The 23,356-nt window shown below is 40.3% G+C and overlaps 1 protein-coding gene across 6 annotated transcripts in view; it reads left to right on the forward strand.

Annotated features, from left to right (window-relative positions):
- Positions 1-23,356, forward strand: part of LOC105838764 (fasciclin-3) — a 329,393-nt gene that overhangs the window by 85,493 nt on the left and 220,544 nt on the right. The gene's annotated exons all lie outside the window — the stretch shown is intronic.

The raw sequence follows: 23,356 nt of genomic DNA on the forward strand, positions 1-23,356 counted from the left end.
CAATTCGACCCTTCGATATTGTTCCAGCAAAATGAACAAATCACGAATCACGGCGAGCGGTGCCGCCGACATATAATACAGGACGCGATATCGGTCCGCGACGTTAGCATAAAAATCCAAACCATCCGGAAATGGTCTGAAAACTTCCCACGAGCGTGTCGTGATTTATCGTTCGCCAAAGCCGTTGTTCCTACGGCAAAGAAAGGGCATCGACAAGGCCAGCGGAAAAGCGCGACGGAGGGAGGAAAGGTCGGCGAGCCACCCTACGAACCGTAAATAGCCCCTTCGAATCGTAGATCCTCGATAAGTACCGCCGCCGGAAGGCGCATCCTTCGTAATTTGGGGAGCGGTGGAGAAAATGTCCCCCGTTATGTACGATTTTTTTATTATCTCTGGTGGCGTACACCGAGGGACTGAATAACGATCTGACTAACGACGTACAGTATCGAATTTCGCGATTGATTATTTGTCAATAGATAGTTAGCCGTTGCAAAAATTGCGCGATGCAATAAATTTTGCAAAAAAAAATGTGCATGATGGTAATGCAATACAGTGTACTGAGCTTACTGTATCACTTCACGTAGTTGAACATAAATCTGAAAGCCAACAAGTAAAACCATACTATAAACATTACTAATGTTTGTTTTATATATATATGTATATATATAATATTATAGAGTGCATTTTAATAGGCGTGAAGTATTCGCGCCGATGGAAATAACAGAATAATTTTACGCTTATTTTCACACCTGACATTCTTCGTGTCATAACAGAGAAGAGTTGTTTATAAAAATTATATAATTACATTTATAAAAATACAGAGGAGAGAGAGAGAGAGAGAGAGAGAGGAATTTAGTGAAAAATTTAACAATTCACAATTGCATATCCCGGCAATATTTTTGCTGAGTGCTTTTTGTAACACGTCGCAATTTAGCTGCGTTATATCGATCACGTACTGTGCGCGTTTATCACGTTGTTATTCTTTCTTGAATCCATTCCAGCGAATTATTCGCGTTGCGGATAACGAACCGGACGAATTCAGGCGCATTTGTAAACAAATTTCGGGGGGAACGAACTAAAAGTGGAACGGCGAGATACAAACGTGTCGAATAACCAAATGCCGAAACCTTTTAACTGGATGAAACGGACGGCACGCGAGATACACGAATAGCGATTCGGTGTATCGCGACACCGGCCGCAATTACGGACGTAGACCGGATCGTCGCTAGCTAGGTGAATCACAAAATAACGAAAATAGTAGCGTGGATATTTTGTCGCAACCATTCTGTCGACACAATAATTTCCTGTCTTCTCCCATTTCAACATGTATACGCGTGTTGTTGCTGCCAATTAGATGTAATTGCCTACAATCAAAACGTTTTAGCAAAAACATTGGCAATAGACTATGAGAGTCTCTTCGTTGTAGAAACTTAACTAGCAGATTGTTTGTTTAACTTTCAAAGTTACATTGTTATCGAGTTGTTGAGACTCAAAACTACAATTTTTTCAACTACGAGACAATAAAGCCTTTAAAAACTGAATTTTAACTATCTCAGTCTTCTAAAAAATTGCCAGCCTTATTACATATAAATACTATATAATTAAAATATTAATTTACTCATCAATTTGTTTAATATTAGTTTAAAGTTAGTGTATGTAAAATGTAAAATTTATATTAATTGAAAATATTGTATCCCTGTTTTACATTAAATTTATAACATAATTTTGTATACAAATTAATTGCCCATAGTTATAGTTACATTGTAAAGATTTTTTTAAGATGCAGTTCATTTGTTTTTACTTAAAGTTCAATTTAAGTATGAATTCTATTGAAATCTGTATAATTTTCTTGTAGGGAATGTTTTAACTATTATTATTAATAATTATTAATTTTCAAATTAATTTTATTGACAACTTAATATTTTGAATTTATTTACTTAAATATTTAACGTAGGTGGAGAAATAAAAACTCAAAGTACATTAAACTAAAAAAAATTATTAAAAAAAATGAGATTTTAATTTGTCGCAGAAAAGTAGAATGTTTTATACATTAAAAATATATTATTATCTCACATCGCTCATGTAGCTACAAATTACAGGTGTGGAAATTATGTATGCATTAAAAAGGAATGGAGTATAAAAAATGTTGACGGAATTGCTGATAATTGCTAATCATTGTGGCAGTTTATAACATATTAAGTATATACGCAAGACGCACCAATTTAGATCTCGCATTCTGTGCGGCATTCAGTACGACATAAACCTCATGATTAGTTGAATGAGGTTAACCAGACTGTAATTAAATCAATGACGGCTATAAATCCACGAGAGACGTGCGCCCCCGCGCGCGGGCGCGCATGGCGTGCCGTTAGATATATCAGTGTAGTTTGGCGAATTTCAAAATTGTTAATCACGTATTACTAGATTTGCGGCACACAGGAACGCGCGCGCAACCATTCGCGTACAAAATCGTAATGAATATTTATGTTATGCCGCGAACGATTCCGGTGTCTCGCTTAATGAACGCGATTTCATGAATTTTATGACGCGCTCGTTAATTAAACCCACCGCGCACTTGTTAGGCGTAATATTGTGTCTTTAATCAGTAACAGTATGCAAGGTTTCGTCATAAATGCTCGATCGTTCCATCGAGTACAACTGTAGACATTCTGAATTCAGGTATTGCAAAATGTGGTAATTATAAGCGATAGGCGAAAACGTCTTCCTCGTTTCACTTTTCCGCGAAATGATCCTGCCTTTCAACTTTTACTCGTCGTTTTGTTTAATTAATTTATAAACGGTTCTGCAAATTAAAATGCCTCCGCTGATAGGTTCAGACTACGCATCGACGAAGAATAAAATAACATCCGAACGGTTGGAACTTTCTACGCGCATGAAAATAAATTCGTTACGATGCGATGCTATATATGGCACTCCTCTTTTTTGTCTCGTTGTATGGAAACTGGAAGCCCTTTCTGTCACGCCTGCTTAAACGACACAACGATTGTCGTGTCTCTCCCCTTCGTCTACGTAAATCAATCTTATCTTCGAGCACGATGCTGCACACAAGCGGAGCTTAACGCGAGAAGCGCCGCGGTCCCTACGGATCGCGAGAGCTGTGGCGAATCGCCCCTTCGCGCGGGGTGCGATTTTTAGCGACGCACGCGACGCGTGTCCGATCCACCGAATGAATAAATAAAGTTGTCTCGCTATGAGAGAGAGAGAGAGAGAGACACGCCCGGTGCAGAAAAAGCCCGCAGGAGAAGTAATGCCGTTACCAACGAGGTGCGCGGAGAACGAAGGGGACAGTTATCGCGGTGGAGAACATTGCAGGAAAAGAGAGAGAGAGAGAGAGAGAAAGAGAGGGAATTGAGAGAGGGAGACGGAAAGAGCCGGACACACGGATGCGTAATCGGATTTGATTTGCGAAAGATCAAAGAACTCTCGCGTTCGAGTACCAAATGGCGGAATACTGCTACCGCACGCAGCCGATAGAGCCAATCAGGATATGGATAGATAAGCGCGTATGTCACGGCAGACACCACCATGCGTGTGCACGCGCTGTCGGTAGATAAAGGTATGAGTGATCTAGGGTATCCGCGGATGCGACGCGAGCGAATGCACGACACGTCCGACCATCTGGACACGAGCGTGAAAACCGTTTTTTTTTTTTGGTCTTCTTTTTTTGTCGAGCTCTTTTTCATTTATTTAATTTCGTCCGTCGCCGATGACGATAAGGCGAAACGAGTGCCGCTTCATGGTTTCGTGACTCGCGTTACGTGTTCGCTTCTTTTCTATATTATTCGCGGAAATTGTGGCGATAAGCGGTTAGTTTTCGTATCGACAGTTCCCCGTGTTTCAAAATAAGTAACATGACGCATCATGAGTCGCACTGATTTACCGCATCTCTCGTTTAACACGTCCCTTTTGTTTCAACGAGAAACTCAGAGTCAAAGTCCTTTGCCTCTTCTTTCAGAAGGGCGACAATTTATTTCATAGACGTTTATATTTAGATTTTTATTTATGTTTCAAGCTATCATTTAGAGCCGTGTAAAATTCAGAATTAATGTCAAAGCAATCAGTTTTTCTCGCTGCTCAGAAATGTTGCAGCCGCGTATCGATTGTCGCTGCGTTTGCGAAGGAACAGCTTCTTCATTAACGTGATGAATTAATTAGTATAATTGCGAAACTGAATTCTCGAACAACTTTGGCCCACAAAAGAAGCAGAGACTCCATTAGACTCGAATATATTACACTTCGTTGAACCCTAAGAAATTAGGGTCGCAACAGCAGCTTGTGCTGCAACGATGCATTGCTCTACGTATGCGGCCACTCGACGCGTCTTTTCGACGGCAACCTCGGGGGAACGAACTGCTTTCGAGAGTAGCTTTCGAAAGCGGCGGCCAAGAGGTCGACGATCGCGATAAGAGGCGCGGAGGCACAAAGGGCGAGGCCGCACACGAGGCACAAAGATCCCCAGGATAAGCGTCCCATGGCGCCGTTATTGCATCTCTGACGAACCAACCTATCTCCCTCTCTCTTTCTCTCTTTCTCCGTCACTCCCCTGTTACACCCTGCTCTGTTTCCCTCGTCCTGGCTTCGCCGGGAGAAACCGGGATCTCCGCACGCGGACATATGCAAGGGGACGTTGTCTATTGAATTTTCATGACGTACACGCGGCATCTAAGTGACTCAATCTCAGCGAGCATACAGGAAGTCGTTGTCGGCTGCGTCGTCGGCTATATTACCCCCGTACGCGAGCGTACGTTAGAATAACGCAAGAGCGAATGTCAGGGTGGCTTCGCGTAGCGTAGTTACGATACGATAACAAAGTGACACAGCCGTTGGGAATTGCGCGTCAGGGTTACGTACGTGTTTACGTGTGTTGCCTGTGTGTGTATCTCATGCAATATCCCGCGATAAAGGCGCGAATTTGCAAGCGGATGAGCTCGCGCGAATTTGTTTTTCAAAGTAGCTCCTTCTTGTCGCGAACGTGCGCGCGTCACGTCATTCGGGAAAACGGCCGTGATTCGAAAGTTGCGGCGTCCTTTAAATCACAATAGGGAAATTGTCTAGATCATCTGAATTCAAACGGGAGAAAGCGCCGGTATAGCCACGCTGCATTCGCCTTTTTTATCGCACGAAATTCGCGAGAATGATAAATACAGTAATAGTGTCTTTTTTTCGGGTGTATACATCTGCCTCCTTATTCTCGAATACGTCATTGTTAATACACGTGAAAAGCACGTTTCTTGATAGTTTTTTAATGCAACTTGTTGTTCATTGATATCATTTTCCGCTTCAAGATATTATTTACAAAAATTATCATTCAGACGAAGACACCTTTTCTCACCCTTGATGTAATTATTTTTTATTAGCATACAATGCGCGACCGCGTCAGTGATGATATGATATACTCTCTCGATCGCATCAGCAAGGACGCATCACAAGGCAACATCGTGCACAACGATTCACATACTGGTTAGACGAACTTTCGAGAACGGCTTTACTTTAATCCTTTCATTAGATAGTTTTCTCCAATTCGTTGTCGCTTATGTACCGAATCATCTTTCACGCTGCTGTGTAGATTTAGCTTTATTCACTTCCGGCTTATAAGTTTGAAAACGTCTCGAGATGCAGCCATGGATTCGTCACGCTCAATAAATCACCGAACATCGCGAAATGGACGTATACGTCCTACCCAGTCAAAAGTTCATTTTTCATATTACCTTCCGTTTAATATGTAGATCACATGCATATGCAGTCGAGAATCTTGACGAAAATGGATCGCGGCAAGATGCGTTAAGAAGTCTTTCACGCTTGAGACGCTTATGGAAAATCCATGATACCATGGGACTGTTCGTCACTGACTGTTGCACAAAATGTATCAATCACGCTTGCATAAACACCCCGCCTGTGAAGCTTACGTTTACGTAACGCAAGAAAATGATAGGAAGATAATAGGAATCAATCTCGGTGTTGCGCAACGCTCCTGCTTTTAAGAACGGAGCGTAATACCGTAGCCGTTTTCCGGAAAAATGAAAGCTCTCGGGGAAAGCATTGCTCTGTCGCCCAGCGTATAAACTTTCGCTTTGCAGATTTCTTCGGCTTTATTGTCGCGCATACATTTGAATATGCAACGGTTATTTCGAGATAGTGTGCCTTTAACGAAGCGGAAATAACACGATTACTTTCGTCGTTGTGAGTCGTTAAACTCAGAACGTCTCGGTCGTCATCGATCCGTGTAGCTTACGTAGCGGTCGCCATAGTTGCGACATCGTCGTCGCCGCCGACATCAAAGACGAGTTTTCAATGGCTTCAATCAGAGCACGGAAAGAAGACCCGTGAAACGTAGAAACCGACGACAAATCACTAATTTTTTTTTTTACTTGCGGTCATTAATCAGCCTCAATTCTTCACTTTTATTCTAATCGACGATTGTGATTAGCTAGCTTTTCTTGAGCAGAATTGTAGTGCAAGGTGCCTGACCCGAATAAAGCTCTGAAGATTTTTATAAAAAAATTGAATGCAGTTCAAGGACATTTTATAATTACATAAGCTAAATTAAATTTTTAATTATTCACGAAGGTACTGTATATGTTATTTAACATTTAGCAGTTCTTTTTTCTATAATTAACGTCACGAGGAAGAATTGTTGAAATCCTTTATGTAGTCTCATATTATAATTAAAAGCACATTTCTGGTGAACATTTTGCCTCTGAAGGTAATCTCTGCGTATTGTTCTCGGATCGGCTGGGTAAATCGTTTTGTACGGGCATACGTGGTCGTGTACACATGCGTGTCACGGTGCAATATCGCGCAGGAGACGCGCCTCGCAGCTTCGAAAGCGCAAACTGCAATTTCGTCTACGAGTAAAATCGTCCGGAATGCACCGGCGCGGCGCGGCGAGGCGCAACATGCGGCGAGGGAAAAAAAATATATACCTGAAGAACGAAGAAGGAACAAGTTCACGCGGGCAAAGATGTTCCACAAAACGATATCTATAGTTTCATCCCGTCCGCCGTACACTTACGAGATGAGAGATAAGGGATTGGTTTCGGCTTAACTGCGTTTTCCGCCTTAATCCATTAGTGCTCACGAAACGGTGCTCTAGCTATGGTACGATCACGCGAGCGGAGCGGCCCGTCGCCATGAAATTGCCAAGTCGCGGGAGGGCCGAAGTTTTTCGAGGAGTTTCGTAAAAAGGAGGAGGGGGAGGGGGGGGGTCGAGCTTTTACTTTTTAAAGAAAAGAATTCCGTACTCCACGCCAACAAATTGAAACTCTCGAGAAGACTTTTAAGATATTCGCAGTATTCTTTATCACGTTTACGCAAAATGCCGCTCTTTAAGAACAAGCCAGTTGCAATTATTTTCGTGCAAAAATATTATAATTTTCCACATATCTCAGATTTTTTTAGTTATTTTTAATAATATTTATGATTCACTTTTAGAGAAAAATGTATCCGACGATAAGTTATCTCATTTATTTCTGATAATATTATTATTATACTTTTTTACTCTTATTATTTTTATCACATATTGTTATTTATGTTTAACATATTGTTATTTGATTAATATTTTATTTTATTGTATTTATATATATATATATATATATGTAATATATGTATATTATATTGCCTCTGATATTAGCTGCCACTGAGTAAATTTATGATGGGAGGCTTTTGATCTATCGCGCCAGCTGTTATAGCTGGAACACAAATGACGTTACATCTCAATATACCGAAAAGGGTTCGATCGCGCTGAAAACTCCCTATAAAAGCTGCAATTACGGGGGTTCCTCGCAATTCCGTGATGCAACGCGTATCGGATGATCGTCGGGCAAGTAAAGGCCGCGAACAGGTTTCCATCAGCGTCGGGCGCGATTATCCATATACTTTCGTGTTGCGAGGTGATAACTCGTCGCCGGCCGTCACAATAAATCTTTCGCTTACAATGAAAACAGGGTATCGTCCTCTATTAGCTAACGCCATTCTATGATATTACATCTGTGCTTTCGTATCGATAAAAATGTTAAAATACGAACCTTCTATCTCGCTTACGTTTCGAGCTGTGAATTTTCAGTGTTCTCCCCTGGAAACGCACTCGGGGTATGTAATTTTCGAAGATTGTATAATATAACTTGCAAATTTTTTCGCTACATTTTGATATTGAATTACGGTGCGATAGAAATCAGCGCGAAGCACCGACGGAACGGAAAGGCGAGAATTTGAAGAAAAATGTATGAAGGGCAGTGGGGAAAGGGGAGCGCACACGGCGCAAGAGTAGTATTTTAATTAGTCGCGTGTGCGGTCTGGTGATTATCAATAACGATTGTCGGTGCGTCACGTGGATGTTTATGAATGCTATCCTAATGAAGCGCCATTAGGGGAGGGGCGGGTGGGAGGAGGAGACGCGCGCGAGACGGAAGGGTCCGCCAGCATGGTGATACGTGGGGGAGGGAAGGGGGAGGGGAGTGAGGATGGATGTGACATAGACCCTCAACGCCGAATAACTTCCTGGGTGATTAACTGCTGAATCGCCAGGAACGTGAGCGAGGTTTCGAGTTAATTGCAACCCTCGTAGTCCCTCTCTCTCCTTCCTTTTCTCGCTCTCTTTCCATTGTCATGTTTAATTATTTCGACAGAGCTGATCATGATAAATCCATCGAAGCTATATTTATCTTACCAAGGGCTTTCTGGATAATACTGTTTTCCCTTTCCTCTAATTTCGCATTAAACGTCAATTTAATTTCCTTAATTTTAATTTCAAATTTGGCGCAAATAGTTCTCCGCGCGAATATTTTATTTTTTAGCATTCGATGAAATGTTCTCTCCTGATTGTTATACTTTTGCTTATTTAATTACTTTTTAGTTTAATCTTGGATTTTATTATTTAGAGTTTTATTATTATTTTCTTCTTTGCCGTATAAAATATTATGTGCAATGTTCTCGAGAGAACTTGAAGTGTGCAGTAAATTTTGCTTCATTCTAACTGTACTTTACCCTATTTCTCTTACACTTTGTCTTCCTCGTATTGCGTAATTACGTAGACATTTTCGTTGCGTGCCATCGTTGCAAAGATCGGCGAGGAAAAAAAATATACTCGTAACCGGCAACCGTAGCAACGGTACGAAATGGTACTATGGCCGCCGCCGCTCGCCGTTGAGAAATATGGCGACGGCTGTACGAGTATTTGCCAAAGGTTCTTAGTATAATTAAAGGGATTCTAGGAAGCATTACGTAAGCGGGTACTTTTGAACTAGCAAATTAACGCTTCTCGTGTTCAGTATGGTATATAATCGTCGGGGAATGTATTCGTGAATATTTGTTATAATTGCATCTACAAAAAGACGCGTGCGCGTTGATAATGCGCTTCTTTATAATAAATTTTATTTTTCGATTAGTGTACTCTAAAGTATAGCATTTATTGATTTAGAATTATATTTGACAATCCGTTTCTGACAAATTTGTATAATTTCTTCGTAATGAAAATAGCCCGCAGAAACTCGAATTTATTCAATGAATATTAATATGCATATAAAAAAAAGCTTTTTATATGCATATTACAAAGAGAACGTCATTCTATCGACGATTCTATCGATATAATTGACGAATGATAACATTATAAGATATTTATTATCTATCTATTTCGGTACAAAGTTGTCAAATTTAAATAAGTATGAGATATTTTTTTAGAATTGTTAAAAATTGCCTGTTAACTATTTAATAATTTAGTTTGATATTAAATAAAATAGCTGTAAAGGTATGGAAAATTTTGTAAATTCTTAAAAATACGTTTTTAAATCTATTTTAATTTAATCTACGTTTTAAAAAATTTAATCTTATTACTATGTAATCTTTTTTCGAAAATTAAAGTAACAACTTTATTATTTTAAATTTTATTCTGTAAATTGTTGTAAATATATTTTATGAATTGTTATAAATTTTTGATTGCTTATATTTTATTTATACAATAACATTTTATTTCAATTCACGGATAAATTATGTGCGCAGATACGTGTACACATATTAACAACTTGCCGCTTTTAGCAGGAACTTTATTTTTTATTACTACTTTGTAATTCTATTTTCCCTCGTTCACGACGTAATATTTTTATCTTTCTTGTTACAGGTAAGAGGGACAAAGCGAAAGTCTTGCGACAGAGAGACTTGCGAATGCCATCCGTACGGGGGCTACGTAAGTGAATTCCAAAGATTCGTACCGCTGGTACGTGGTAAGCTCAGCAGCCGGTCCGAGCAATCGTAAATCGTATCACAATAAAATGGCCGTACTCCCGGGTACCCTTTTGAGCACACTTCTGGCCAACGGCATCGCCGAACTATTGTGTTGCGCCAGCGAAATGAGCTCCCGTCGAGATTTACGGTCGCATCCTTTATGCCCCGCGAAACTGCTTCGAAGATAGCGTTGCTCGCCGTTGCTTTCGTGACGAATAGCAATATCGCCACCGAGTCCCGTGATCCGCGATTAAAGTTTCTGCACCGGTGCCTGTTCGCGACAAATTTCATTCATTTGGTGGAGCTTTTCTTATCTCTTTAAGCCACAATATTTCGGGGTACTTTATGGTATTCCTTTGCGGCGGTACACGAAATTAAACTCATTTCGTAATCTTGCTATCAAATTAATCATATTATGCTTAATAGGTATATATATTCAAATTAATTTGGGGACGACGATTACAAATTAACAGCACAACGATTACAAATTAATATAACTATTTGCATAATATTCTAATAATCTGTTTGAAATGTGCGGAAATAAAGCTTTCTTATCGGAGTACAATATTGTATATATTCAAAAGTATTATTTTTAACATTTATAAAGTATATATCTTTGCGCAACGTTATTACCGTATATCGATGTCGATTTATTAATCCTATAATAATGTATTATTAAATATGACGCCTTGCAATGCTATAATTACTATAATTAGCGGACATTAATTACGCCAATGATATTATAACATAATAGGAAAACTATCATCAAACATTGACTTTCTAAAATTTCTATCCAGAGCTGTTTAAATTAAACGGAATTATTCATTATCTAGTAACGAACAACGCGTACGTGAAGCACCAATAATAAATTTTGAGGTAAATTAATCAATTATTTATTAATCATTTCTATTTTTATATGTCCTGTCGTAATAATTATTTATTGATATATGATAATAATTACTTTTTGCTCACTATACATATAATGATGTGAATCGTAAAATAATGATACATAAATTTTGATGGATGCGTCAAACAGGCGGGAAATCTAATTGCATCGTGTACATTTAAAAAATCTTCTATATATTCTCTCGACTTTGTAATTGCAATTGCTAAACGATAAATCTTTTTCTTCTCTTTTCTCGTACTATGGAGTTATGACGTTCTCCGTTTTCCGAATGATTCAATTAAACCGCGATCCTGAATCCAAGCGAATTCTTGAAGGGCTCGACTGCGAGAAGGGCAGACAAATTTCACGGAAAGCCCGGAGCGTCTGTGAAACTAATCGGTCGCTTCGATTGGTCATTGATACTCTCGTTGGTCAGCGGTTTTTTTGCGGGCAGCCGGCTATTTGCGCGAACTAAATGGCTCCGCGATCGCCGGAAGAAAGAGCGGCAGCAACGAAGCGTATTAATTTCTCACCGTCTCGTACGGCTCGACTTATTTCGCGTTTCCGATCGCCGTGTCGTCCGATCCCTTTCTTCCTTCGTCGCTCCTCCTTCGTTTATCCCCGTTCCGGTGCCGAAACCACTCAATTGCATTCATCGACTTCTCGACGTGCACCGTATACGCGGATATGCGCGTGGCGCGCGCGCGCGCGCGTTTATACGCGTCCGGCAGGAAATAATTGATGATACGCGCCCGGCCGGCGTGTCTTGCATCGAGCAGAGCACGTCGCGGGACGGAAAAGCACCCGGCGGCGATTTATTATCGTTGGTTGTCGATAATCGACGCCGGCTGCATCGCGGTGAAACGCGATCCACCGTTGCCGTACAACAGTGCGCCAGAATCCCCGATTTTTTTACGGCCTATTGGCTCGCCGAAACGCTCCATCTCGTGATATTTCGGCGTTCCCGCCGCGTTTTATTAAATAATGATTCATGCCTGCACATGTCCGCCTTTTGTATCACCAGTTTGGATCGTTATCGACATAGGAAGGCACTCGTCGAATCATATTTTATCACATTTAATCATACTTAATCGCATTTACGAATTTTTACACTTTGAAAATTATCTTCAACTGTCTATTTGCGATGCAAGGGAATATATCAAGCAATTAAAATTGTTTTATAATTACTATCATAGGGAAAATTTATTATTTTTAATTGAAATTTTATCTACGGTACATAATTAAAAAATGATGTGTAGTAAAAGTTATACTATCTATAGAGTGCCTCTTTGAAACATTTTACACAATGTGTGAGAGGATAGTAATATACGTACGAATTGGTTTAAAGAGAAAATTTTTATATTAAGTAATAAGTAGAAATTTAATTAACAGAGAAGGAAGAGAATAAGTTTTATAGTTATTATACTTCCGGAAATTCTGACAAAGTCTCTCTCTCTCTCTCTCTCCGGATACGTGAGAATATTTATTTAATTAATATTTATTACATTTTCTGTACGTTGATAATAAATCGTACAATTGCTGAGCGGCATTATTTTTACAGCAATTAACGCCGAAGAGAATTACTCCTGTTCGAATCCGAGAATTAATTAATTTTTATATTGCGTGCATGGACGATTATTACGAACTTGACACGAATTACTCCCGATAGTTCGATAAAGTTTCATTCGAGTGCAATCGACCATAACGATCGCCCGTGAGGATGTAACCCTTCGGAAGCGAGAGTTAAAGTCCGAATCATCGATGGATCGAGAGGACCAAGCAGGCATTCAATGCCACTCAGAGATGTTCTTTAATAGGTGTACCCTCGAAATGTCGTAAAATCTTTATCGTGAATTTTGCTCTTTCGTACGCCCCGGTAGTTTTCCCTTTCTCTCTCTCTCTCTCTTTCGTGATCCTCGCCGTTGTCATCGCACCCGGCGAAGACAGCTCCGTCGATATGAAGACGACGGAGAGAAAATGAATTCAGCCGCGCGAGTCTATCGGAATCAGCTCCGTATTTAATCACACATCACTCGGCCGACCGCAACTCCTGCCAAACTTTTAATATTCCGGATATTGGAATCCAGATAAGTTTAATTAAAGATTAGGTCGGAAATCTCCGTCAGCCGCCGACCGGTTAATTCTCCGAAGAGATTGCTTTTTTATCACCACGCTTTTTACAGGGAGATTCGGCCAAGTTACAGAAATGTTTGATCTTAGTTTAATTATTCCCATTTCTTGATGTCATAATAGTTGTCCAATGGATTTTACCCAAGTACACTCGCGGAGAATTTATGCTATTTTAAATACGAATTCTAATGAGTACTCTCAGTTATGAGAAATCCCGTTGTCTTTTTATTTCCGTGTCAAAAGTTATCGCAAACATTTTGAAATATTTAATCTTTAATTTTTTAACAATTGTTACGTTTCAATGTTATTATTATATATTATTAATGAGTTTCTACCTTATTTTTCGTTTTTATATATCTTACGAAATTTCATTTTATTATGTAAGCGAATTTTTTTACAGAAAACTTTTCTTTTGTAAAATATATCATATATGTTTATTTAAAAATAATAATTCACGATTATTCATGAACAATTGTTATGCAAATCATGTAATATCATACTATTGCTGTTATCGATAATTAGCGTTCCGTCTATTATACGTATTATACTCGATCGGGGATTGGTTTATGCATATGAGGTGAAAACTCAATAAGTATCCCCGAGCTGCGTGTTGAGAAGGATGTCACGAAAGAGAAGAGGAAGAGGAGGACATCGAAGAGAGGGAATTAAATCTAATTCGACTGAATCTATTACGATTGCTACATGACCAAACGCAATTTTTGCGCGGCTGCTAAAAATCGTTCGTCAAACGGAGTACCGTGACTTTCGTCAATGGATTACCACAGAATTCCTTTGTGCATTGTGATCACCGTCTTACAGCTATCTCTCTCTCTCTCTCTCTCTCTCGTTCCTTTTTATTACCGTTCCCTTTCGACAGTCACTCGTTATATCTTTTCTTTCACGAGTTTCTTCCTCGCGGAAGCAGAGACCTTATTTCCTCAACGTTCAACGTCGCGTGTAATTTTCCACGCGTCGGCGAAGAATCGATACTTGCTGGAATCCCTCCTTTATACCTTTTAATCCGGAGATTAGCATAGACCCGCATAAATGACGAGGTTATCGACTGTGGGGGCTTATGTAAACAAACGAGCAGCGAAAATAGGTATTGACAAGCTTGCGCTGCGAAAGATTATTAAATTTGTCCGAGTTATCAAAACTGTGGCAATTTGTTAGTTAACTTTTTACAGCGCTAATCGTTACGTGTCGCAGCATCTGACGGTGTTAAACTACAATATACGCGGATGCTATTGAATGCAATGTAACAGTGGACGTGGTATAATTATTATTTGCGTCGGTGTCTCGCAATAATTTACACTTATTTTGTTCCTGTTTTACGGGCAGATATCCAATCTGCTCGCCATCTTTTTTCATTGCGCTGGCGAATTCTAGCGTGTCCGGACTAGCGGCGCAGACTTTCAGGCAAAATTATGTTCAACTCCGGAACCCCAGTGTCCGGATTGAAATAGGAAGATGGACATGTGCCATCTACGCGGACGGTGGCCGATGCTATTCTATCGATTCCCCTCGGTCTACGGGAATCAATGAAAAATCCGCGCTTGAATGGCGACAATCGGGGCGACGCCCGGCGGACGCTTCATCGCCGGAGGACGAAGGACTTTTTATTCTTCCGGACGCGCGATGTGGTCAGTCGTGATGATACTCTTCTCCTGAATGAGCGAAAAAGCGAACGAAAAAACGGACCAGCTCGCACGCTTTTCAGTCGATTTATGAAATCCAAAGGGGGAGGAGGAGGATCCAATTTGGCGGGGAATTCGTTCTAGACAGGCCTGGCACTCGCTTGACACTCGACTGCGATTCGCGTCCCCGTGCTCCGCTGGAATGTGAAATGAGCCGGCGCACGACGGGAAATTAATTTGAATCCACGTACGCGTGAACTTCCGGCTTTGACGCGCGTGTCCGCCACGCCGCGCCGCCCAGCCGGGCACCCTTTCTATTGCGTTTGCTTTTACTGGAAATCTCTTGTAAAAAAAGCAGAGGATTCAACACGCAAATCGGGATTTATCAAGTCGCCTGTAACTCGCCAATTAATTATGCGATGATGAGGTTCCGCAATATAATATAGATTGCCATACAAATGCAATTAAGCGAATAATTATACATATTAATATTAAATTAAATATTAAATATTAATACAGATACTCAAAATAATCCGATGTTATACAGATACGTGCCATCCAATGAGGTTCTAAACATCTAGTAAATTAAATATTACATTTCTATAAAATTGAAAATTGTTGAATATAATATATTACATTAAAATCCGATATTAAACATATCATATATAAGCAAAACAAACTTTGTAATATTATATTGCTGCATGATTTTGTACACTAATAAGGAAGACGAATTGCTGCGCGGAAAACGAATCTTATTTATCTGTCAGGAAATATTATTACATATTTTTTTAATTATGAGGGAGCTCTGCACAATTGAATAAAGTTTATTTTATCACCTTTCTGTATACTGTTTGTCGGCAAAATTTTGCGACAAGCTACAATCTGCGGTTTGAATAAACTGCGATTTCACACACGTGCAAATAAGCGGACGGTGATGGAATATAAACGACTGTCCGCGACTGTTATCGGCCACGATATTTTATAAATAACGTTCGATCAGAGTTTAAAAAAAAAGGGAGAAATGTATTGTGCTAAGCGAGCGTGCATTTCATGACAATGATTTATCACTGGAGATTTTGCGTGAGGCATACTTTTGGAAAACTGTGCACGTATGTAATTTCATCCTTTTGGTTAAAAAAAACATTCGCGTTCCATTATGCAGGCAAATAATCCATTGAAAATACTCGATGTAAGACTAGGTACAGGTTATTTTACAGCCAAGAGACAATAGCCGATTGTGTTATTTTTTTAAACGCTCTAAATTGTTTTCATTGTCTGATGTACATACGAAACACTAGCTATTTAAACTTTAAATGTATGGCGCTGTAAACAATGGGGTCGAGTATTGAACTTTCGACATACGGAGTACAAGAAATATTCAGTTTTTTCCATTTACGAATATTTGCATAATAATATAATAACTAACTTCATCATTCAAAGGAAAGCTTTGTTGTGTTATTGTTATTATTTACTAAAAATAGTTGGCTTTTGAATTAGATATAAAAATGTTTAATCTTGAAAAGTGCAAAACCTTGAGATTTTATCAGGAAATTAGGGGAAAATTGACTCTAAAGTTCAATAAATCACTAGATGACAGGAGCGGGATAATAATGACAAAAAATATATTTCGTATATGAACGTTTCGGAAGTAATAACGCGTCTCGCGCACAGTGGATGGTTATTATACAGCGACATAAAGAAGCCGTGGGCACAATTCCGTTTGGCGCTTCTGCCCGTAGCTTTTATCCGTAAATATTTCCGCACTTTCCACGAGTTTAAGTTATTTCGCCGGCATATAACGCGCGTGTATTTTCTTGTGTATCATCTTCATAATTTAATTTTTCATCCGAGGTACATGGAAATTATTCGGGGTTTAATTAGTCTGAGGAAAGGGAAACAGGTACAGACATAAAAATGATTATAATGAAACATAGTCGCACAATAATATTTCATTTTTTTATTGAAACATCCACAATTCATCCACAAATCATCATATTAGATAAAATATTTTTCTGTAAAAAAAAAACTTGGGCTAAATTTTATTTTTGTCATTTTGATTTTACAATTTATTTTTTCTTAGAGCACCGGTATTGGATATTGTCTTTTAATTCGCAAAATTGTCTTTCGTTTTATGTTGTTCACTAGTCCAGGCATTATGCCCAATCAAAATAGTTCTGCAGCATAACTATCGAGTGTGACAACTTACGAGTCATTCACGCTGCGCTCCCTTGCCCCGCGCGCACTGTCGTAATTCTGCGGAGAGCCCTCGACGGATAAATGACTGCGTAGCATCCATTCGGGAGCGTCGTAAAAATGTAAACCGACGTTATTTATGCGACACACGTGGCACGCGTTGTGTGCAGCGCCAGTAACACCGGCGCCGGGGGTTGACCTCGTTTTAACGGGTGGCTACTTCCGCTTGCTGCGCGGCAGGAGCATTGTCTCGGTGTAGCGTGCTTTTTTTTTTTTTTTTTTAATTTCACGAATGAAACCACGACGAGGGAGATCGACAATCCTTCCCGTTTTCTCGCTCCCTTATTTTGGGCGGAACGCAAGAGTTGCGGACGGTCCGGCCAAATTACGACGCTGCTCACCCCGGCACGGGAAAGGGCAATTCGAAAGCAGAGAGGTATAACATAAATGTCACGTCAAAGTAAAAAGTATTGTTGGATGCTGATGATATGTTTAGGTAAACGGAGAAAATCGGGATATAGAAATCTCAACTTTATGATCCCCTTTCGCGCGCGTATCGAGTCATGCGTAACAGGTTTCGAGGGATCGAAGGGATAAAATTTTATGCGGTGAAATACGCCAACTTCTTGCGGCATTTCTCACATTTGCCGCATTCGCGAAATAAATAGGGCGCGGGGCATGGGTGTTGTAAATAATCGTAATGGGTGAACGCGCGTGAGGCGACGCATTATCTCCGTGGATTCGTCGGTGTGTGGGGAATCATTGTGACAATATATCATCTCGCACACGATTACTCGCGATATACATGACGCACTTTCGCGCGTCGATATTCCATCGTAAAATCAACATAATTCACGCGTGCGTGCGCCACCGACGCGCATGCCACGTATGCGGGTAGAGAATTTCATTACGCGGCGCGGCTCGGCATTACGTGGTTATCGAGGGGACAAGGTGGGTTTTATGGGGGCCTACTGTATCGCGGGGGAAGATCGTTCGATTTCGGGACGGACCGTCGCACTCGTCGTATTTGCGCCGTGTCGTAAAGACGAAACGACCGCGGGCTTATTTGTATCGAGCACCGAAGACCAGCGGCGACGGCGAAAGTTTACTCCCGTGCCCGAACTTTCGCTGGGCGAACGGCGATTCTCGACGACGAGACGCTTTTGATAAAATTGAACGTCGACGAGGATCCCCGCTTATTCGGCCAATTGCGCGCCGAGTGACGCGACACAGAGGAACACGGTTCTCAAAATAACGCGATCGATTATTTTTATTTTTTTTTTTTGGTACGAGTCACGTCGAGTAATTCGTTGTGTCGGTCGTTAAAAAATTCGACCAAGAGAAAGTCGAAATTTCCCAATGGGAATCTAATCCGCGAATTTGTTTAGTTGATGGATAAAATCGTTCGAACGGATTGCACGAATTCTTGATAGGAGCTTGTAACGAGATTTTTGTATGTAGAAAACTGTGAAGCTTATAACTTTTGGGCATAAAGAAGTGAAATAAAAATATTTCGCATATTTTTTTGTTTACCAAAAAGTATTTAAATTATTTTTTTTTACATTTAACAAAAGATCTATATATTTGCCTTTCGCCAAGTGGAAAGTACGTGGTTTAAAAACGTTCGAAATCTTTAGTGACCACTCTGTACTCAACGATCTAACTGCGCGCTTTCGAAAAAGTTCGAAAGTCCCCCGCTCCATGCGGGGGAAGAGAGCAGTCAGATAAGTGGCCCCTAAACCGGGTATACGGCGAAATCCCGGCAAGTACTGGCGAAGAGGCAAACATCAGTGAGTCGTACGAATCCGGTTCCGCCCGGCTCCCCGTCTTTTACTCCGCTGTTGGCTTTTCGGTGGGTCCCTTCCGATTCGGTCCATTTTGTTGACACTCGTCGGAACTCTAAACAGCTTCCGGCGGAAGTTTTCCGCAATCCTCCCAGGGTGAGCGTGGATCCTGAAACACCCTTTGATGGATATTTAAGCCCTCGCGCGGAAAAAGCGCGAGAGAATCGCGCGCCGGCGCGCACCCCTCGCAGCGACGCCCGGGATTTCCCCTTAATCTTGCCCGGCCATGCATTCGGAATTATCCCAACCGTCAGCGTGTGTACGTCCGCGATAAATCTATCGCCCTGGACAAATCTTCCGCTTTTGTAATTCCGCAAGGCGCGAATACGCGCGTGACCCTGCAGGCTGGAAAAGAACGGTGCTGGTGCAAATTTACATGCACATGCGGAATGTGCATGTCAAACTTTATGAACTTTTTCAATTTAACGCGGGAGGTGTTTTTTCTAAACGAAAAGCTTTTATAAAGAATAATTATGACGTATATATTAATTATGCTTATTATGATATGAAAATAATAATAATTTATATAGAAGAGATATGATTATTGATTTAATAATATGTAAAAATGGCTTTCTCGTAAGCTTTATTTGGTTTTTTAATCGAATACAACTTTTATGATATAACTTTGATGATCATAAAAATAATTTTACTTGTTTTATTTATTTTTTTGCAATGTGAAACATTAAATAAAATAAATCATGTAGAAATATTGGAAATATTTGACAATTATTTTAACGTAAAATTAGGTAAATATCTCATTAAATACACATTAAGCTCGTCGCAGTTTTCAATGAAAACTGTCCGAGAGAAAAGGCAAATACTTTTTTTATTACCAGAGATAATGATCCAATGAAATATGTATGCCCTTAACGAGTCTTTAGCTTGTCATTACGAAAAATGTAGATTTCATAAAGATACTTTTTTTATTAATTATTAATATATTAATTACATCATTATGTAAAATTGATTTTATAAGTTAAATACATGATATAGTTAAAATCTTTTCATTATCATTAACTATTATAATTATATTTAAAAATATCAAGTGTTAAATTATTTTCTATTATTGTAAAGACAATACAAAATGGAGTACACAAAATTTCAATTAATTATACTTATATACGTATTTGATATAAGAAATAGAGATGCAGCGGATCGCTTAATTCAACTGCTGGCATACTCTCTTTCTTTTGAAAATATTGAATCAAGGTGGTATAAAATATATTCCTGACGCTCTCAAGATTTATTTTATGTTAAGCAGGTCGTGGTTGGTGTATTCGAGTTTACCTGCTCCTTATTGCGGCTACGCGCGTGATAAATCTGTCAACTCGCGCGAAAGTTTAGGTCGTAACTTAGGAGCAACTTTGCGGTCCACAAAGGTAGAATCGCTCGGTCGAGACGGTGTGGACGAAAGTTCAGGGATCTCATGCAAATTTCATCTTCTTCGGCTAATAAAATACACCCTTGTCTCGGACTAAAGAGCACACATACACCGCTGTATCCGACGCCCGACAGTTTACGAAATTAATTTTCTGACGTTAATGATAACATTATTTCTTCTAAATCATATTTAGCGGAATGTAAACATCCCATCGCATTCAGCGTATTATTCCGACAGTTTTATGACTTATGAGGGGTCATAGTCACCGTGTAAGTTTTATTGCCTTTCTGAGCGAGCCGGCTGTAATAAAGCAAAGATAAAGAACAACCCAGAGTTCGATTAACTTCTTCGGAATCGTAAATCCACGCGGAGAATTATTCTGACTTAACAATTCCGGGGAAGACCGTAAATTCTTGCCGGGCCAAATCGCGGGAGCTCGCGAGATCGGAAGTTGAACTTTCTCATGCTAATATTCTTCCACTTCCACCCAATAAAACTCGAAAGTGTACGAGTTGCCGCGTATCCGTCGTAACTTTTGTACGAATGCATTATACAACGCGCCGCACAAAAGGGTCCACGAAAGAATACGTGCATCGATAATTAAATATTGACTATTCATTTCCCATTGTCTGGCGTGATTGTGATTTAAAAAGTGCTAGAGTATAATTTCGTAGCATGGTAAATTTTAAATAAATTTGCCTAAATTTGCTACCAATAATATTTCAGCTTTATAATAATTTGATCTTAATAGTGCATTAATTTTTTTAAAATGGATATTTAACAAAACATTAAGAGATCTGTATGCATTAAGAGATATACGTTATGTATTTATTTATCTTCATGTTTGGAAAACTATATGGGAACTGCGGGAAGACGGTTGATTATAACAAAAGCGAATTCTTTCGAAATTGACGTTTACTTACTTCCATTTACTTCAATTGACGTTACTTCAGCAAACGTTCTCCATATTCTCCACGCGCTATTTATCCAAGACACGTATCTATAAAACACGGGGGGCAATTTGGGTAAACCCGGAAGGGAGATGAATCCTCGAGCTCTCGGTCTCTCGTCTTCCGGCTAATAAAATTCCGAGAGTGTCGGTCGATCGCCGCGCACCGGTGTCGCGGCGCCCGGCCGACGTACCGCGAGGGTTACAGGGTACTTCGGCTGGGCGCAGAGGGTGTGTTCCCCAGCTGTGTAAACAGATTTTATGCCGAGTGTAACCGCGAGTCGCGCGAGGGAAATTGTGCCTCTCATTGTCTATTCCAAAAGCCACTTGCGCCCGATGATACTCTCCGCTTTTATCCGATTTTCGGGGCCGCCTGTATTTTTCCGCGAAGGGATACGTTGTAATTTATTCGATTTTCGTGAAAAATATCCCTAAAGCCTCGCCGCTTTGATCGCGATTGAATAAACGCGGATTATAAAAAACGGATTTTACGCGGTGGGATTATTATATAGATTTTCATCGATATTAATACTCCAACGATTTAATCGCGCGTCTAAATATTTGAACGGGTAAATTTGTTCGACCATCTATCATATCCTTATCGCTTATGTAAATGGTCGATTAATTCTCTTGAACAAACAAATAACAACGGAGAGAGTGCTTTGATGCATATTAAATCCGGGAAACGTTATTGTAATAGCCAATTTATTAGGCAACAATCTTCGCTCTAGTGGGATTGATAATTTAATTGCCTGACAAAAAGGACAATTATGTAATTCAGAGGGTGTAAAAAATTGGAGTTAAAATAACAGATTATATGATTTGATATTAACGATTTTTATGGTAGACAGGCAGAAACGTACAGATTCTCAATTATGATCGAAATAAGCGTACGAATTGGATTCACGCGCAAATGCGCACTTTTTAATGAATATAGAAGTACGAAGCGGTCGCGGTTACGCATTGTTTTATTATAGTTATCTCTGTGTATGTATGTGTGCGTGTGTGTGTGTACATCGGCACAACGATTGGCTCGCGAAAGCGCGAGGATAACGCAAAATGAGCGCTGTCCTCTCCGGTATTGTCCTTCTGCTGAATTCCCAGCGCGATTTTCACAATCAGCCGTGGGATGGAAATACAGTGGCCGTGTGAGTAATTACAGGCGGCCGGGGAGGGAGGGGGGGGAGGGGGAGGGAGCGGACGATGGCGGCGGGGTCAGGAGGTGCGTCACAGGCTGGTTCACAGAGTGTGCGCCACGCAACGCTTACCACGGTAATCATACATGCGTAACGCGAGACCGCGGGGCTCGTATATCGTCCAGTTATTACCGGTCGTGCGTACGATTGCATTGTTGCACGTGGCGCGGATGCAACTGTGTCGCCGTTGCATCGCGCGGCTAGCGTGCGCTACAGCGGGGGGAGCCATACCATGAATAGGGAGACAGAAAGAGAGAGAGAGAGAGAGGGAGCTAACCGATTCCCCTCTTTCCTTTATCTCTCCACGGAAACGAAGAGTGTGCCGCGAATCAAATGTCGTAATTTTAACCCTCGTCGGATTACGCGCGAAGACGAGAGATTTTCAATTCAATCGTCAATTCCACGCACAACCCCCGGATTGTTCGGGCGTCTATCTCGCAAGTGTTGTAACCCGTAATACATATTCGTTACGTGACGCTTTATAAAACGGGCGGTTTCTTTTGATCGTACGATTTTGCGCGCGCGAGCGCACGTAACCGCGACATCACGTCGTCGCGAGTTGTCGGATTTACGGAGGGAACGCGCGCCGAAAGTAGCGCGCGAAAGAAAACCTGTTATGAGTAAACTGAGGAAGAGAAACGTAACCGAGTCACACGTATTTTTTTTTTCCATAGGCATTATCTCGTTACGTATTGCGTTATAAGTAAAAATCACTCGATCGTGATCAGCACAGTTACTCAGTTTAATAACGTTGTAGCTTCAACTTCTGTTTCTCTTGGAATTTATTTTTCACATCGTTGCTTTATTCAATTATCATTGTCGTCGTCCTTGTCGCCATTATTGATTACTGAACAAATATATATGTTTGTACATAATTATGAAAACGCGCAGGTGACCATTAAGA

This window comes from Monomorium pharaonis, chromosome 9 (genome assembly GCF_013373865.1).
Source record: "Monomorium pharaonis isolate MP-MQ-018 chromosome 9, ASM1337386v2, whole genome shotgun sequence".
Taxonomy (NCBI): domain Eukaryota; kingdom Metazoa; phylum Arthropoda; class Insecta; order Hymenoptera; family Formicidae; genus Monomorium; species Monomorium pharaonis.